Source organism: Haemorhous mexicanus, chromosome 18, assembly GCF_027477595.1.
Source record: "Haemorhous mexicanus isolate bHaeMex1 chromosome 18, bHaeMex1.pri, whole genome shotgun sequence".
Classification (NCBI taxonomy): domain Eukaryota; kingdom Metazoa; phylum Chordata; class Aves; order Passeriformes; family Fringillidae; genus Haemorhous; species Haemorhous mexicanus.
This window is the reverse complement of record NC_082358.1, coordinates 15,797,041-15,815,480: the sequence shown is the minus strand read 5'-3', so window position 1 is coordinate 15,815,480 and position 18,440 is coordinate 15,797,041. Positions and strand designations below refer to the sequence as shown.

Below are 18,440 nucleotides of genomic sequence, written 5' to 3'. Positions count from 1 at the left end.
AATACAGAATAATAAACACATTTTTCTGTACCATAGCAACACTCAACAACAACTTGAAAGAAACAAAGAATTATTTTGCTATTTTACCTATTATCGTCACACATTTTTATATAATAGATGCAGTCTTTGACTTTAATGAAAATTACATCAACTTTTATTAAGTACAGTAAAAACGACAGACTTATACTTCTGAAAATACTATAAGGGAATGAGTGCAAGTGCTTCAAGAAAAGTAGGCAAAACCAGATACCATTTCACAAATACATCCTACCAAATAAACACTTTTTTGGTAGCCGTATAGAGGGGCGGGAAAAAAATCTCCGTGTTTATACAGCCGCAAACACACAGAGGCGTTCAGATACACACACTGCCCGGATCGGTCCGATGATGTGCCAAACGTGAAGCTGAGCGCTATGGTATCCAATTGTCTTTTGGGAACTGTTTTCCGCACAGCCCCGGCGCGGCGCGGCTCCCTCAGCCCGCACCCTCGGAACCCCCTGCGGCGGCCCCGGCCCTCTCCCATTCGCGAGGAGACGGCACGACCCCCCGGCCGGTCCACAGCCCACGGCGGCAGCCAGCGAGCGCCGACCCGCCGGGCCGGGCCGGCAGGGCCGCAGCAGGGCGGGGGAGCTCCGCAGAGCTTCCAGCACGGCTGGCCGAGGCCGGTGGGACCACATCGCTTCCAGTCCCCGCTCGCCCCTCGAGCCCCCTCGCTTCGCTTCCAGCCCCACCCGATCCCTATACAACTACCTTAGACCCGCCGCCCAGCTTCCCCGCGATGGCAGCCTGGCTCTGTAGCAAGCAGCCGCACAAGCGGCACGGCCGCCCCGCAGTCCCTAGCTCGCGAGGCGGGGCGGGGGCTCCGGACCTCCCCTCTAGCACTCCCCACTTACCCGCGGAGCCGGCGCTCAGCCGTGCCAGGCCAGGGCCGGTGCATCCACCGCCCGCCCGCGGAGCCCGGGGCCCGGCGGCGCAGGGAAGCGCATCCTCCGGCCGCCGTGCCGGGCAGCAGCCGAATCCCGTTTCCCAAAGAAGCGTTTAGAGGAAGCGCTCGGGCGGGTGCTGCCCCCGCCTCTTCTTCCTCTTCTCCCTTCTTCTCCTCTTCCCGTTTAAAAAGTTCATTTACCTCGAGGATCCTCCTCCCGAGTTTGCGCAATGCCCAGCGGCGTGCAGGGAGGAAACCTGTTCCACCAGCCCCAGGCTTGCTCAAAGTCCAGCGGCAGCACCGCGGAGAAGACGATGGCGCAGCCCCGCACTCCGGCGCTCACGGGGAAGCCGGGAAGGTCCCAGAGCCAGCCCCGCTCCATAGAGAAGGGGCCGACGCTGAGCTCCCGCCTGGTGCACAGAGCCTTTCTAACCGAAGGGGATAGTCCATGGCGGGCGGAGGAAGGGGAATTTAATCGCCCCTCTTGTCCCCTAGCGCTTGCCGAGTGCTGCCAGCACCACGCAGCAGCTACCCCTCACCCCCAGCGCTGTGGGGCGGAGGTGACAGACTCCAAAGGGGCTGAAGGCCTGTGTCTGCCTCGAACCCTGCCCCTAGACACCTGTGAGGGTGGGCCTAAAGACTTCTAAAAGGTCATGCTAACACAGACGCCGTTCTGCTGGTGCAGTTGAAATTAAAGGGCTCAATATTCATTAGTAATTAAGAAAAGCTTAACAAAGCTCTTTGAGGCAGGGACTGCGTTCACAGAAGGCGCTGTCTACACTACTTGCAACCAGCTACATTTTACTCCTGGAACTTGTTTGCTAACTATCTAAATTGGTAAGTTTTTCACTGGACGCTTTAGAGACCTCTTAAAAAAGTATCTTTAAAAGTACCTTTCGAAGATACTAGCAGACTAACATGTTAAAAAAAAAAAAAAAGCCAAAACCAAACAAAACGTTTTCTTCTGACATTCCCATGCTGATAGTGTCAGACATTCAGGACAGGCTACCCTAGAATTTCCTGACACTTCTTATTACATACATCTAATATTCTGTCCAATCTATGATTTATTAGGACTTTTGCTTTAAAACAAGCATTGCCCCCCCAGTGACCTCATTTGGACTTTGCTGGAGAAGGCTAACAGTCTAACAGGCTAACAATTTTTCACTGTTGGCTCTGTTCTTGGCTATGCATAGACAGATTCTTAATAAACATCTTGGGGTGTTTAAACGTCTTGCTGTATGACACTGTACAGTGAAATGGCATACACTTCCTCCAAACACAACAGATGTCACTCCTAAGTTACCAAGTGTGCTCATGTATGGACAGGAATGAGCAATACAGTTGAAACACTGTATGTCAGTACTACAGTGTTCACACTAGGGGCTGCAACAGCAGAACACATTGGAATAAAGAAACCACTCCATAACAGGGAGTTACACTAGTCATAGACTCACATGACGTGCATAAAACAGGACCTACATCTCACTAACATTGTGATAAAATTCTTTTACTGCTTTCTGAGATAACATTTGACATTTAGCTAGCGACTTTCAATTCACAATGAAACAATTCACAGAATTTTACAACATGTGAGCCAGGATGTTCTGATTCTGCACATTTTAGACATAAATTAGTGTCTAAAGGCAGCTGAGTCACTCAGAGTCAAACAGCCTTTCAGGCCAGGAACAGAACGAGGAACCCAGCATTCCTCTGCCCTAACCAGAGGCCAACAGTTTGCTACCTGAAACACGCAACCTCTACAAACTACCTCTAAAGGGACTGCAAGCAGTAACTACAAAGCCAAAGAAAATACTATTTGCTATACAGTAGTTCACATTGAAGAAAATTGACTCCCTATTTCTAGAGGACTGCAAGTGGGATTTTCCATTTTAAGAAACACATGACCTAATCTAAAACCGCAATTTCATTAATATAAACTACAAGCATCAAAAGATACTAAGATTAGTGTTACTAGGAATCTAAATTTGATTTCATGTCACTGGAAAATCTGTCACAATAGATTGTGCATTTCAACAAAAGAGTACATTCACCGCTCAGGGAGTGCATGTAATTTCCATTAATGTTAATGGGAGTTATGCAAGTGCATTAAGAGGATAATACAACCCCTGCTCTGAGACAACCCTGCAAAGTGGAAGGTGCTTCCTCTTCAAGAGAATGGCATTTTCATCTCATGCATTTCAAAAGAACTTTTTCTGGCACGGTTACAAAACAGGATGGGTAACAACTGTTATGCATCCAAACTTAAAGTGGTTTAGTGATTTCAGCTAGTTTTCCTATTGCCAGAAACTCACGGGATTCAGGTGCATTTAAAACACTGTGGTTTATTTGAAGCCTAAGGCAATAAAATCATGTGAAATTACTGGTAAAACAAGAAGGTCTGAAAACTGACTCAAGCAATGATGAAGAAACCTTTCAGGTATCTCCTTTTTAAATAAAGGAAGTCATTTTATTCACTACCTGGAAAAGGATTCCATTGGTACACATGGATCACCATAGCAGATCAGAGTTCAAAAGATAGATAAAAAAGCAAGATCATTCCTTTTCACTGCCACACGAGAGCTTTTACACCAAATAAACTTCAGATTTCTCTCACAGCATGCCATTGAACAGCTTGAATTTATTTTACTGTACCTCAAATAACAAATGTTGCCTATTATCTAAATAATTTTTCTAAAATTATCCTAGGACTTGCCTATTAAAGCTAGGAGAAAACAGACATGAAGTAATTTCTTGAAATATCAGACATCCATCTACATTGTTGGCCACAAAAATTCCTTCAAAAACTTAATCTGGAGGTTCTCTGTCCACCTTCCTCTCAAGTAGTATAACACAGAAACAATGCATGCTAGACTATTAAGTAAACTACGGAGTTGCATGTAAAGGGGAACCACTTTGACCCACCTGGCGGACAGTGGGGGGTCCACAGCATTATCTTTTAATCAGTCCTGAGACAACAGCTAAAACTTCAGGGTGTAAGAAGCACTCAGGGGAATTGTCATGAGGAAAGGGCAGCACATCAATGACACAGAGAATCAACTTCTGAAAAACAAGAAGACAGGAGTCTAAAAGTCATTTTAAAAAACCTCAAAAATAGAAGCTAAGCAACATGCTGTGTGAAGCATGTCTTTTTCATTGTTGCCAAATATACTGTGCTTTAGAGCTTGAATATTGTCCTCATGTCACATGAAACAGAAAAATAAGGTTGGGTTTCACACTTGTACATACTTAGTTAATGCCTTCTAACTCTTCTTCAGACTTGCTAATCTTTAGCTTTATATTAACTCATCATATGCAAACCTCCAACACCATTAGTCATTTAGATTTTTCCTCTCTGCTTTCATGTTTCTTAATGTACACACACGCTTTGAGCCATCTTTAAGTCCTAAATATAAAGCCAAGAACAGAATATGAGCAGGATCTCTCTTGCTTTTCCTCAGTAAAAATTATTACAGTAATAAGTCCACAGTTACAGTAATTACACTGGTCAGAGCTCTTATGGCAGAATTTATAGAATTTTATTTTTTACTACTTTAAACAAATACATTTCAGTTGCATAAAATGTGTAAATATTGCTTTAACAACAAATCAAAATGCCATCAGGAAGGCATAAACAGCACAACATGCTCTACTCCTTGATCCCTCACATGACATGTTTTATATGACAGACTTCAGCTCAATGATTTTAAGGGCAATTGCTTGACACTTGCCTTTTAAAGTCAAGCTGCACTTCCAAAAAATGTTCAGTCACATTATGGGGGAAAATGATTTATACATTTTGAGGTACTACAAAAAGTGAAAAAGGGGAATCCTGCCAGGAAAAGCAAAGGAGAAGGGAAAAAAAAAAATCACCTAATTTGCCTGATCCAAATGCTAAGCCTTATACTCTTCTGCATGAAAATAAAGATTAAGTATAGTACACTGAATTTAGTTGCAACTACGAGTTTGCAACACTTAATATAATTCTATATAAATAAAATTAAGTTTGATCATAATTTGTAACAGTGAATGCAAGCTTTTCAGCAAAATATTGAAGCAACAAAGATGATGAGGAGGTTTTAGCAGCAATAAAGAGAACACCCGAGTGCTCTGACAAAAACCATAATTCATCTATCTCAACAACAAACCCAAACCAAATCCTTCCTGCAATGCCAGAGAGAAATTCATAAGAAAACAACAGCAGAACCCTGAAGCTCACATATAAAATTACTATCTGTGTCCTGATTATTAATACTATTAATAATGCTCAAGGATGCCTCTGAAGGATGAAGAATGTTAACTCAATGAACTATTGATGGTCACACAGCCCATAAAAAGAACAGTAGCCTCCATTTACCCCATTTATAAGTGACCCTTAAAATAGTGGCCTGTAATTCAGTAACAATTTAGTAATTTATTTTAATAAAGATTTTTCCTTTTTATAAAGAATTCATACTTTTCTTTTGTGCATCCTGATCTTATTTTCCTTTGTTGGCTTTCAACAGGTGATACTACAGTGCTGAGGCTGCCTCCTCTTCCAACACCTGGATGTTTTATGGATATGGAGCAACGGGCCAATCATCAACCGAACACATGGTTTAACTGACGATTAGCTGCATTCTCAGCACAATTTGGTATGTAATGCAAAATGTGAAAGACTACTATACTATTTCTTACTAAAATTCTCCTAGGGAAGACAACAGTCACTCCCTTATGTAAACAACATTTCCAAAGAAAGTAGTAAAGTATGTAATGATAAAATACTCCATGTCTATCTAAAAACAACTATGCTCTGATTTGTAAGTATTAAAGCAGTAAAATCAACTGATAAAGAGGATGTCTAGAACAGCAGACCTCAGCACAACAACCTGCAGTGTTTCCTGTGGTCCCCTGGGCATTCACCATTAGCCAAGGGTCTCCTCACGTGACTCCACTGGCTCCATTTATCTCCAGCAGCCCAGTGCTAGCATCCTGAACGGTCTCCTCCATGATCTGCCTCTGCACATTTCACACACTGGCACAGGTATACAATCTATGTTATGCACTTTTTGCCATAGAAACGTTTTGTTTGCAGTTTTTGGGTTCAGGTGAACTTGATTCACCTACAGCAGAAGTACTTTCACTTACAAAGACCTACCCTGTAGACACAAAGTCCAACGGGATGAACCCAGACTTTACCACTATTAGGAAAGCTAATACTACTAAGAAAAGCTACTTACTCTGCTCTTCATTGTCTTCTATTTACCACTCTTCAACAGTTCTCCCCCTCCAGCTCAAATACTTTAAATAGTTATATATATATATATATATATATATATATATATGTGGATCTGACTGAACATTTACATATTCTAAGCTGGGCTTCAAACGGACAATAGCAAGAAATATTGGGAGCTAAAATTACACAACTGCCTGCATTTCACACATGCAGAAAGTAATTTTCTTGTTCTCTTGCCTAAAACTCAAAAGCACAAGTGAGGCAAAGCTTATGGTGGGATGTGATACCTGTTATTAGATCAACTGCTACAGATGGGAACAAACAGACACAGCCTCAGGCATATCAAGCACTTCTTCAGATCTGAAACAGAAGCAGCTATCTTCAAAGTTAAGCTGCTCTAAATTTAACTAATGTGTTAATCAAGCCATGTGAAAGAAAAGCAGTTCAGATCTCTGATACAGGAAGGCTTGCTAAAAAAGAAAAAGGAGACAGATTGTTAAAATAAGGTAGTAACTCATCTGCTGAAAAACACAGACTTGTTACTGAGGTGCTAGAAATGAGAAGAGAGGTTAAGAAAATTACAATACATCTTTAAAACCCGTGTCTAATAAATCTATCATTTTTACCTTTTATCAGAGTCATGAATTTTAATATTAAGGCTTATCTTTTGAATATGTTTTGTGGATTTCCCTTGAGAGTCAGGACTGATTCATCAGGGATAGAGGAGTTACTTTATGAGAAATGTTCATCTACCAGTCACTGGCATCTCTCTTACTGATCATCTGCAAGGACCTTGAAGATTTCTGGATTCTCTTTGTGTAAGGTCATTTGGTGCATTTGGGTATACAGGTTACTTCCTCTAGAGACTACAGAGACATATCAGCAAGTACATATGCAGTTTTGATAGTGTTATGGTAGTTTCATTACTGGTAATGTGCAGTCTTTTGAAAGATATAATGCATACCTTGTGCATTCTTAAAATAGAAACTACTATACTTTTGAAAAAGTTGGTTTTTAATGACAAATCAGTTTCTTTTTTTTCTACCAGGTATCAAGGGTAGAGATTATTTATATAATGTTTGAGGGACACTAAAGCCATCCAAATTCTTTCTCCTTTGTTCAAGACAAAAAAGACACTGAAACAGAAACATGTGCTGCCCCTGGCTAAAGAACATGCTACTTTCATTTCTAAAATGTTAAAAATAAGGTTGAACCTACATATGAGCTTTAGCATCAGACCCCTACCATTAGAGTTTACAATCTTCCATAAGGTAGTGGCAAGATTTCTGCATATGAAAAAACCTAGATCATAACTGCAATACTATACCATTAATGACCACTGACCGAGTGATGTCTCAAATCATAGAATTATTTGGCTTGGAAGGGACATAAGGATCATCCCTTCCAATCTCCTGCCACGGGCAGGGACTCTTTCCATTGTCCCAGTTTGCTCCAAGCCCTGTCCAACCTGGCCTTTATACCTTCAGGGATGGGGCAGAGACGGCTTCTCTGGGCAACCTGTGCCAGTCTCTCATGTACCACCCTCAGACAGAAGAATTAAACATCATGGTTGCCCTTCTGACTTAGAATACATATAATTTCTGATTTCCATAATTATGTCTTATCCTGAATTCCGAAATAAATATATTAATAACTAGAAGCACAGTTTATTTTTCCATCACTGCAAAGCTCTGGCATTATCAGTAAGCAACAAATTACAGCTAAGATATCTTACTTACAGTAAGTCTCATTTACAGGCCTAAAATTGAGAGGACTGATTTTTCAGAAGTAGTAAGCAGCCACACAAAACAGTTCTGAAAATTTATGTAGCTTTTTTAAGTCCTGAAACTGTAGTTGAACACTTTTGATGTCTGGCAACGCAACCTCTTTATTTGTACTTAGTTCACTTTGTGTTATTAGTATGCTCATCATTCTCATGACTGACTCCAGCGGTAATTCTTGAGAATCCCAAAGTACATTCACTACTTCCCATGCCAAACACGAGTGTCTGACATGACATCTGAGTATATTTCCACAGAGATTATTTTTCACAGACAGGTTGAGCCTCACAGACTAGAGCTGCAGCTCTCAGGACACTTGAAAACATTCATATGCCCAACTTAGAAGTCCATATCTAAGTGCCCAGAGCCTTCTGACTTAGCTCCATACTTTGTCATCTTCTGTTCTGCTGCAGTGAGGCACAGAGATGATGTACCAAAAGAATGGCACACAAGAGTTCTCTAGTCCCTTTTCACCTGAGAAGAAAAAGTGGAAGCTTATACAAGAATGAAAACAAGTTAAAAGACAAAATGATTGAGCTCAGCAGGCAATATATTCCGTTGCTGAAGGCAGAAAATTTGATGGCTTGAGCTGCAGCCCAGGTCACAGTCCCAAAATCTTACATCAAGAGTATCACTACTGTTAGTTCACGGATTGAGAAATGGTCAACCCATTAATGTGTCTGCCACAGCATATTTTTTCTGGCTACAACCCAAACTGGCAGAAATACAGGAATAATTTAGATAGATCAAATGAATATAAACTGCCTGTATAGACAGTAAATAACAATAAAATCCTGTGTATAGATTCCTTCTCTTGAAACAGCTCCAAAAGGCAATAAAAGCCAGGAGTGAAGAGAGAAGCAGGCCCAGAATGAAAGCCAACAAGAAACAATGGACTGCATGCAATAAAATGTAATACAGTGCAGTTCCCATTCAAATGGGCCTCAGAGTTTAATGATGCAACCCAATTGATCGTATCAAACATAATGAACCACCCAGGAACATGAATACCACCCAACTACTCAGTATAACTGGCAACTAAACCAATCACACCCTCTGTTTGTGCCATCTTTCTTCTCTTTACTGGCAGAAAACTCTTTTTGAAAGTGCTTTTGCTCTTTCAGAAAGCTTTTTACTTCTTATACCATAGTTCAGTCAAGAATATTAAAGAAAAAATGGTGGATTAATGACTTGAAATAATGGAAAACACCTCAGGATACTGTTTCTGCTCTTCCAGGGAAAATGGGTTAAAATTAAAATAGCCGATTTTAAAATTAAAATAGCTGATTTTAATGCAATTGGAAGATCAGTACCAGACTCCATGGCAAACTAAGAGTATGTGTAATGAACGAAAAGAGGTTGCTGCAAGAATGCTGAGATGCCACTGAACAATGGATCTAGGGGTCTAAGATGGCTGCAGCTTCCTGACCTCACTGTGAAAGTGAAGTATCACAATCACTAGATGAAAGTTTCACAAAGAAGACACAAATCCTCCAGAACAGATTTGTGTAAGATAAGTGGACTCCATATATCTAGGAAAGACATGCATATACATAAGTAGATCCAAGGAGGATAAGGAAGATACAAGATAAGAATAGATCAGAGTAGGATTTTTTCTGAAGAGGTAATAGATTATGTGAAATGTAAGGCACAATGAGATTTCAAAGTTAAAATGATTTTTTTTTAATAGGGAAGAAGTGAGGAAGCACACATGAGACATGATGGTGAGAATAAAACCTGTAACAGTGATGACACATCCATTAAAAGCCACAGGATTAATTTAGGCATCTAGAATCTAACTGTGCAAGAAGTTGGTACTGAAAACTAAGATAATGATGAGCTCTTGAACTCAGAATAGTTGAAGTTACCCAAGACTTCTCATGCTGAAGACTGAACCAGTTGTAACACCAAGCTTTAGTTTATTCAAAGATAGAAAGAAAAAAGCCAAAGACTTCACTACTGCTCTATTTTTCTAACTGAATGAAGAGCCTTTGCAAGTCTTTGGTTTGCTATGAAAGGTTTCATTACAGAAAGAGGAAGCTGTAGCCCCACATCTACAGAGATGTTGCTCTGTGCTGTAAGACACAGTCCTTCAGGATCCCTGCTATTTTATCTGCCCCAGGAAGAGATTTCTATGCTTCTCTGAGCTTGCTCCCACCCACACACCTTTAGAAACGCAGACATATTTTGCTGTGCAGAAACAGCTTTGTGATACCTTAGATATTACTTTTTTCCAGGATGCAAATTCAGAACTCTTAAAACATAAAATTTCAACTGAAATCCATAGCACTGCTTCCTGCAGAAGCTGGACTGGACGGTTTTCTTCTCTGACAGGGACAACTTAACTCTCAGCTACAAACAGCTTACAAATCTTTTCCAGTTATGTAATACTGACTCCTCTCCATTTCTGTATATTTTCATCTTTGGTGAGCAAGGTCAGGAAATAAGTCCTGTCTCCAGCTAGTCCTCTCTGCTGTCAATAACCAATTGGCACTGCTGAGCATATATCAGTTTTTTTTCCATTATCCCATAAAAGCTCTAGCTTTTATGTCCTTGGCATGTTTCTCTTTTCACTCCTCTAGCAACATTCCTTCATCCCCTGCTTTAGTAAGTGTAATTACCATCTTACAAAACCACATGAACACTTGCATCTTTGTACACACATTCAGAGTAATCAAAAATACTATTTTTTTTTCCCTTTGCCAACAGTCTTGACAACTTTAAACTGTACAAGAAGCAAACAATTTTAACTACAAAGTTTACATACCTGTTTCTTTCTGCAGCATGTAATTTATACTCGGAATAACAGGACCACAAGAGAATGATGAAGAGGCAAGATTTTTTTCACTGTATTTTAAAATGGCTGCAGCATATGCCTTTTTTTAGTCCTTGGAAGATTGACGATTCCATTATTTGTAGTATTCAACAATAAATCTCTGAGTTTAGACTAAAGTGAGTACTTTTCCCTACTTTGCATCTTCCATTACACTGTTATTAATCACGTTTAATCATTCATTTACCTCTCGCTGCTACTGCATTTTGAGAGGACTGGCACATTATTGATTTTTGACTTTTACCCTTTAGAAGCTGGGTAAAGGGCTTTGCAGTTGCTTAATCAAAAGTGACATGATGAGGGCAGGGGAGCTGCAGACCTCAGCGAAACAGCAACTAAACAACATGCCAACTTATGATAAAATTAAATTAAGAGTCAACAAAGAAAGCAAAATATGATAAACAAAAATTATAGCAGATAACCTTATGAGACCACAGAGTACAAAGCACTCCTTTGCCTTGCAAAACACATTGCTAGGAAAGAGGAGACCAAGATTAAGGAGGAGGTTAAACTAGAAATTCCCACAAAAAGAAAAATGCAAAGCCATGTTCTGTTACAGAAGTGTCAGTTAATGTGATTTGGCTCAAGTAAATTCTTAGTTGTTTATCAAGCTTTTTTCTCAGAGGAAGCATCACTTCAGCACTCCAAAAAGCAACTGTAACAAGAACACTACACAATGTAGTATTTTGACAGCTGGCTTCTTCTCTGCTTACTAAAAAATGGTATTTTTAAGAAAGTCAAAGAACTCCATTTGTATCTTTAATAAGAGTGCATCTAAACCCTTAATTTCATCTACAATATCTAGCAAATTATGCAATAAACAATAGATATAAGTACATTATTAACTCCATAAGAACAACAGTAATGTTGGCTTCATATTTTAGAAGAAAGGCCCACAGGAAAAAAAAAAGCACATAAGAGATTGTTAAAATTGTCAGGTTCTTGTACAACCCAGTTAGAGAGGAGCACCTGGAAGTGGGAGACTTTGTGGACTTACAAATAAAAGAGCTCCAGTTCCTATTGCTCTTTCCTGAAATTCTCAGCTTTACTGTTTTTTGACCCTTGACATCATGTTTTGGTCTGTTTGTCCTAAGTTATGCCACCCCAATTCCACTAACCTCAGTGTAGAATACGAGAACCAGAGGAAATCATATGAATTTATCAAGCAATATGTTTCATTAATGTGCTTATTTTTTCTGTGTATCACATTTTTAAAATGTGTAACACCCTGCTAAAAGATATTCTCAAGACCAAACTGCATGGACCAGTACAATTCTCATCAGAAGTTTGTCATGCACCCTGCATCTACAGCACTTAATTGTCAGTAACTGTTTACACTATGGCTACTACGCAGTAGTATTTCAGGTCACATGCCAGTGACCTCTCTAGGATCCCTGCTGCTGAGTAAAATCATGTATTTTGTCAAAGACCACTGCAAACGTTCCAGTATGACTTATTTTGCAAGTTAAATGGGAATATGCAAGGTGTGTCATCCACAGCATGACTTTAATCTGGCATAAAGAATGCAAGTAAAGTAGCTCTGATATGAAAGGTGGCACTACTACTGCAGGGGAGGTGCTGTTCCCTGGCTACATTAACTGAATGAAGATTATTAATAAACTGTTTATGAAAGTGAAGTTGACCTCTTAGAATATGATAAATCACAGAAGAAGTTCAAAAAAGGAAAATAAATAATGATGCATGTTTAACCATAGTACACATAAACCTACACATGTGCAAACAGCATGGGGTAACTCCCCCGGCCAGATTTTCATCTGTCTGGCAAAAGATACTGTCAAAAAGAAAGGGTCCTTCAGAAGAAATTTGAAATTCAGTATTTCAAGACTGTACCATATACAGAAATTACTAGTAAATTTTCAAAGCCTTGTCATGTTATACCTATAAGTTGTCTGAATTCCAGTTTTTCACAATCTGCTACATTTTCATTTAAGTATAATGCAAGAAAACAAAACTGCAATGCTCTTACTCAAACAGTATGATTTGCAAGCTCTTGTATCAAAAAGCAAAGTAAAAATATAAAGTGAAAGGGAGAACATTAAAATTTAGGAAACGCTATTGTTCATACACTGTAATTAATGTATATAGCCCACTCATTTTAATTGTACAATTAAAAATAATTTCAAAAATGCTTCAGCATAGAGAATGCATTAACAAAATACAAGGATTGTATTTCTGGGGGTGTCTAATTTCTGTATTTCAGTGTCTTGGCAGATCAGAAGAAATATTGGTGGAAAGGCCTTCTGAACTCTGCTTTGCTGAGTTCACTCTTAAGGACAGCATATGCAAAAACTAACTGGTCGAAAAGCAGAAAGAAGAGAAAATAATACTACAAAAAAAGAAAAAAGGGGCTGTTTAGTCAGGTTGTTTTTTCCCTCCCCAGAAAGCTGCTATGCATGCAAATGAAACCATGGATCATATAACCAACACCGGTTTTAGCTTTTGTGCCTAAGTAAGATTGTTAAATCAGAAAGACCAGTCCCACAACATCCTCAGCCAAGCTGAGTCCCTGCTCCACGTGAGAGCAGTTCTTAACACACACAAAAGAAAATGAATTTTTTTCTTCCTAAAGGCTTTTTTTCCTTTTCCTAGGAAAAAAACTTTATAGTCTTTTCTCAAAATTCAACAATGTCAAACTATCAGAAAAAGCTCAAAGAGACACTAACACATTCCAAAGTTCTTACAAAATAAGGGCAGCAAGGAATGCAATTACAGGAGGTAATCCCTGTTTCTTCTGTAATATGAATGTGTGCTCTATGTCCCGTGGTCTGTTGTCAAGAGAACTGTAAGATGGTACTCTATAATATTTATCATTGAATTGTGGTTTCAAACAACATGAAATGAAACCTACCTTTATAGTATGAAGATCTTAGCTGATATCTCTTTCTTCCTTAGTCTTATCATTATTTACAGCAATTCTGAGCAGTAGGGCCTCCTATTTACTCAGATGGAAACATGGTGTGCTTCATATCTACAATACTCAACCCTTCTGACAGGCATCAGGAAAGTTTAACATCACCTTTCAACCTTACTTCAATCCAGCCATTTCATGAGCTCTTTTACTTTGTCTGGACACTTAGACTAGCTCGTAGTTGCTGCAACCAACTCTAATGCAGGAGTTTTTATGAAATGGCAGGGAAGTAACTGGCTCCCCAGCTATAAGCAACCTGATGAAAAGGTTACTGCTCACCAAATACTGACTGAAGACAAATTTATCTATAACTTTTCCTTATTCTGCCCCCACTCCAGTTAAAAAAGAATATCAATAATACAAATGTTTCTCACTAATCACTACAGCACGTTATATATCTACTTTGTAAAATACAAGTGTCTTCATCCAAAAAATCTTACCAATCCACATTATGCACAATTTTCAGTTCCCTACTAACAAAAAAAACAGCCCCACAAGGAGACAACAACTACTTTTCTGATCCTATGTGGCAAAGTAGCGCCAAAGTCAGATGCTGTGGAATATAACTACACTGTAAAAACAACACAATTATTCCCCTGTTATATTTCATAATTTGAGTAAATTAAAGCAAAATGCTCAGTGCTCACACCAATCAGCAGCAGTAAATTCCAGTAAAACCAGTTTAATTTGGACTACTATTTTGCATAAAATGTTAGTGTTTAAGTAATGAAGAATTTGATTGCTTGGGTTTCATGCAGTTGATTTTATTTTACATTGCATTGCAGAAAATCTGAGCCAAAGGAGCAGGGTAGAACACAGCTGAGTTTGTGGGCACATATTTCTGGTTTTTGACATCAAACAGTGTTTGAAAATACAAGCCAAACTTATTTGCCTATAAGACTTGAAACCAATATTCACCATTTTGACTCAATTCTAATGATTGACATGATTACAGCTCCAGGCAATGAGTTGGTCACACAGCCTAACAGCAGCAGCAAAATTAATGGAAGACAGGAATGGAATAATGAGAGTTTGTTAGTTACTTAGACCTCAGAGATCTTGAATTCCACAGTTTCTGGTTGGCATCATGCACTGAATCACAGAAACATCCCAGGAGAACAAAACCAATAATAAAGCACACTGCATCATAAGATACCCACTCTGACTACCAAACAATTAATTCAAACCAATGCAGTTTTGAGGATGTAACAGCAAAGTATCTAAAGCTAAAATAATAAAGTGCTGGATACAATAAAGGCATTTCAGAGTGACAGTGCTGAATCATTAAACTTGGAACAAGCAAACTCTTACTGCACTGAACACAGAGGTAAAGTCGGCCTTGCTCTTGCTGTCTCTGAGGTTACATGATAGATTTTAACAATTGCTCAATGGCTAAGCAGACAAGAGTCATCACATATCTGCTTCTTGGTATCCAGAAGGATACCAACTGGTCAAAAATATTGACTCAGGCAAAAAGGTACCTGTCTAATACAGGCAAACAGGGAGCCCCCTTTAACTTGCTAGCAGAGCAAGTAGTGCATGGGTGGCTTAGAGAAGTTGTAGCTGTACACTTGTATTCCTCTTTCAGTGGCTATACATACATGCTTTTCTTAAGTTCGGTTGCATGCTGATGCAGACTCTGGCATAGAAACTGGAAATAGAAAAAAGAAAGCTCATTTTGGCAACAGGAGGCCTTCCTGAAAGCACAGTAACTGAACTCTGACACTACTCAGATTCTCTGAATCAACAGAGGCCATTCAATTCGACATCTGTTCAGCAAAGCTAATCACATTCAATGTTTAAACTTTAGAGTAGACAGTGAGATGAATAAGAAATCTGAATTCTTAGCAAGTAGAAGAGGAAACAATTGGCAAGTTTTTAAAAGCCAAAAATTCCCAAGGTTCCCTTAGATGAAGAAAATTTGAGATGTTTGCTTTGGAGTTTTAACCCTCCACTCAGCAGACATACACTGTCCCATTAGTTGTCCAAACAAGCAAACTACTGTCCTAACACCTCCAGTACTTGAAGCCTACTTTGCTTTGCAAATCAATTATTAAAACTGTTCTCTCAAGAAAAACAGATCCTTTCCCCATTTTTTTCTTCATTTATAGCACTACAAGTGGACTATTTTACAAAACAAGCATTATTCCAATGAAGCAAATTAGCTGAGGTAGGTAAATCACAAACTCATTGACGGTAAGTTTTACGAAAAATTAAGTAGCTGACATACTGCAACATTACCATGAGCCTCTTACTCACACTGCTGTATTTCTCAGCATGACACAGGCACAACTTTGTTTCTGAGGTATAAAGAGACTCCTGATTAATTCTTCATTCTTCGGTGTACCAGGATTTATTCTTCTTTATATGAGCTCAGATTATTATACTTAATGCTGAAAAATGTTAATTTTCTGCCTAAATTCACCAAATTACAGATGGGATTTCCTTAGAACTCTCTGTTGTTTCCAATTTCTTTAAAATAAAGTGCAACACATTCTTCTGGTTGAAATTAATTGCACTACTATTCCAGTCCCCAGAGTAGGCATCTGAACAGCACCACTCTTAAAAAATTTCCATTTTAACATATGGTTAGTATTTTGGAATGATCTTAGTCCACAGTCATAAAATTCCACATAATTGCCTGTGTCTTAATGGCCTTAGGCTTTGAATACAATCAGTGGTCTTTGAACACTGCCTGTCACTTTTAGTGCTTGAGTATTGACATTGTATCTCTTTTAGGTTCTTTTCAGCCCTTTAATGACTATGCCAATTAATAATGCATCATTCTCTCTCCTCTAGGTAATTTTAATTGCTGTAATTTATGTCCCTAGACAATTCTTGCACTACAGATGGAATCTATACTACTGTAGTGAGTTAGAAGATCACACTCTCAAGGTCCTTACCAGATAAACAACAGAATTTCAAGTTTATAGACATCTATAATTGACATCAATTACTGTTCAAGGAAACAAATCATGATATTACAGGTAATAAACAGATCATTTCTATGTTCTGGAGCAGTGTGGACTTCACCAGTAAGGCTTTGACAATTAATTGTAGCTTCATAGTGCTTTATGAAGATACTCAGATGCCTTGAACGGGAAAAATCCACCTAAAATTAGACCTAAAATTAGCAAATATAGAGGTCACACACTTCTTCAGCGAGGTCTATACCTTCACATAGATATTCTCAGAAATACACGAATGCTACCTCTGAGGTAGTATTAGAAGGCAGCATAAACACCCAGGCTTAAAGCCTGAGACAGTGCATAAGATCAACTTCAGCTTTTTAATAAAACATGTTAGCAAAGCCCATGGGCACAAAAATAAAGCAAAAAGAAAAAGTGTTTATCACTAATCTCTATTCAGCTCTACAGACAGCTCAAAATGAAGGGTATAACCATGAACTGTGTCCCATATTAGATTATTATTCAGTTCATCCCCTTGCCAGTATTAGGGCTGCTCCATAAATCATATTCCAGTGGTTGGCTTAGTACAGCTTACATTGATCCATAGCCCTGTGAAGTTCAGTCCCTCTGTTTTTACTGTTATCTCCTCATACTTTCAATCCACCTCATCAAAATCATCAAACTCCTTGTGCCAGTGATTTCCACTTCCCTTCCAAAGCCAAGCATCTTTCTGGCCTAAAGCATCACACCTTAGTCTCATTAATTATTTTCTGAAGCACATTGGCCCCATTCATCTCTGTCCAACGGACATAGAAACATTAAGAGAGCCTACAACCTGTGTGTACTTTTAACTATGCACAGTACAACCCATTCAATTTACCCAGTAGAACCTCACACTGTACTAGAATACTTTCTCAAGTGCATCCAAACCCATTAAAGATGTATTACAAATGTCAGCTTTGGACCAAATCATATTTCCCCTTTCATGGAGGATGACAGGTCAGATGAATGGTTCAACTTCAACAAGGTCAGAAATCCATGAAAAGAGATGTGAGTGGCTAACTTGCTTGCCACCTCAGTAGACAAATATATACACTGGATTTAACTTACTCCTACCTGGAGTTCACCAGAACACTATTGCAGATTACTTTAAGACTAGTCACCCCTCTCTGGGTTCAGTGTTGTACTGAATGAGACTAAAGATCCTGGACATAATTCGCTATTTTTACCATTGATATAAGTACTATATTTCATTCAAATGACTGCCCTCAAGCACAGTAATAACTGTAATTCTTGCATTACAAATGTGCACCTGGTTAAATAATCAAATTCACCTCTACAAGTGTCACAGATGGTGCAATTTGTCCCAGTCATCTTTAACTGATCCTTTCTCTTCAGACACTGCTGTTTTTAACAGGTGAGATGACTAAATGAAAGATAAACTGACAAGCAAAACTTGCTGTGGCTAGCAATACTTAGATCATCATTCAATTTCCAAGCACCCACTGAAGAATTTCTGAAACAGTACACATTTTTAATTAATTTATAGTGAACTCTATTATTGCATGTTATCCTCAGAACTCATCTAAAACACTCCATAAATGTACAGGCACAAGTAAACAGAAAAAGGTAAAGTCCTTTGTCACCTTGGTAATACATGTTAAGCCAAAGCATGCCAACCTACACAGGTGACATCCATCATTCTTCTTCATTTCTAGAAATTATCAATTTACACCTGCAGACGAAGTTTGGATCTAATGACTTCATTACCATCAAACTCATTTTGAATTTTTTTTTTTTGTGCCATACATCTGACAAACTTCCTACTGTTGAGAACTGTCATAG

At 39.0% G+C, this 18,440-nt stretch overlaps 1 protein-coding gene across 5 annotated transcripts in view; it reads right to left on the bottom strand.

The window, feature by feature from the left end:
* SULF2 (sulfatase 2) overlaps positions 1 to 18,440 on the bottom strand; it is an 84,455-nt gene that overhangs the window by 50,456 nt on the left and 15,559 nt on the right. For 2 of the 5 annotated variants that reach the window (XM_059862727.1, XM_059862730.1), the window contains exon 1: positions 894 to 1,163. The exons of 1 other annotated variant lie outside the window; for it this stretch is intronic. The gene's annotated coding sequence lies outside the window, so the exon portion shown is untranslated. Of the gene's footprint in view, positions 1 to 750; positions 840 to 893; positions 1,168 to 18,440 lie in introns of those variants that run through there. 2 more of the 5 variants (XM_059862731.1, XM_059862729.1) reach the window with 2 other exon arrangements.